The sequence below is a fragment of the Pteropus vampyrus genome, unplaced genomic scaffold, assembly GCF_000151845.1.
Source record: "Pteropus vampyrus isolate Shadow unplaced genomic scaffold, Pvam_2.0 Scaffold191, whole genome shotgun sequence".
NCBI classification, from domain to species: domain Eukaryota; kingdom Metazoa; phylum Chordata; class Mammalia; order Chiroptera; family Pteropodidae; genus Pteropus; species Pteropus vampyrus.
In genome coordinates this window covers 470511-471799 of record NW_011888972.1, presented here as the reverse complement: position 1 = coordinate 471799, position 1289 = coordinate 470511, and the positions used below count along the sequence as shown (strand labels likewise).

The window sequence follows — 1289 nt, the reverse complement described above, 5'->3', positions numbered from 1 at the left end:
TCCCTCATACTTTTCGACATAACATACAAAATTGTAAAACCTGTCAAGGCAGAAAACTCTCTAGAATTTCTTAAAGTACTGAAAAGTAGAGAATGGCCAAAGAAAACATCATGTATTCATAGTGTTGAAGCATTCTGTAACATATGGTGTTATAAGCGTAATTGGAGACCAACTTCCCCACATAGACACAGAAAATATTTCAGAAGCAGGTAAACAAAAGCGCCAGTTCCTTAAATTACACCTGATCACGTAGACGAGCAAGTCTCTGTGATGGCTCGTCCTGTTCCATGGAAGCGACAGATCCTGCCTGATCCTATGGTAGTTCCATATTGAGATCGAGGCCAGCTTCATCGGCCATTTCTTGAAGCAGCCTATCCACTTGGGTTTGTGATGTCATTAAGGGTGTAGCGCTTCCCATTGTGTATTTTGTCTGCTGTGTTTGAACGTCCAGTGTTTCCAATTGGTGTTCGGATTTGCCCATCAGGGCAGAAGTCTTTCGAGGTTCATACTCCTCGGTGAGGCAGCCTCAGACTTGCCATCAGCTGCCGTGAACTTGGTCACCTTGCCCATGGTCAGGGCATTTGGACCTCTGGCTGCAACAGCTTCAACCCGAGCACTCGTTCTCAAGAAACGAATAGCTCAGCTATTAACCAAAAAGTTGGTGATTTGAGGCCACCCGGGTACGCCAAAACAAAAACAAAAACAAATTGCTCAGGGTGGGGGAGGGGCCCCCCGGCAGATTGCATTTCCAGCACGTATTCTTGCAACTTCTGCGTTGCCTTTCTGAAGGGCCTTTTTAATCTTGGCCTTTGCAACCCTTTCAAGTGAAATAAGTGTTTCTCCATATTTGACATGGTTCCACGACTTTTTTGGGGAGGCAACAGCCTGGGGCAGCAGCCAAGGCTTGATGGGAGGACGTTCTGAGTGCCATCTTAGTCCCAACCTATGGCCCATGGGACTCCTGGGTTTGCCTGATGTACCATTATTTATTTAAACATTTATTCACGTTGTTTTCCAATTTTCCCCTATTCTGAGAAATGCCTTCGTTAATACAATGTGGCTATTTAGTCGAATTACTTTCTCAGGCTTCATTCCCAGGAGTGCGATTATTGAGTCAAATATAATGAACATATTTATAAACCTTGATACTTCTTATGATGCTTTGCCAAAGGATTCTTATCAATTTACAGTATTATCAGCCAGCATCGCTATCATTTAAACAAATCATTTGCTAACAAAATAGAAGTAGAAAGAAGTTCATTCTGTTTATAATTAATATTTCCTTTGGA

The 1289-nt window shown here is 42.7% G+C and overlaps 1 pseudogene; it reads right to left on the bottom strand.

Annotated features, from left to right (window-relative positions):
- Positions 1-235: 235 nt before the first annotated feature.
- On the bottom strand, positions 236-954 carry LOC105299638 (annotated as a pseudogene).
- Between the last annotated feature and the right edge of the window lie 335 nt (positions 955-1289).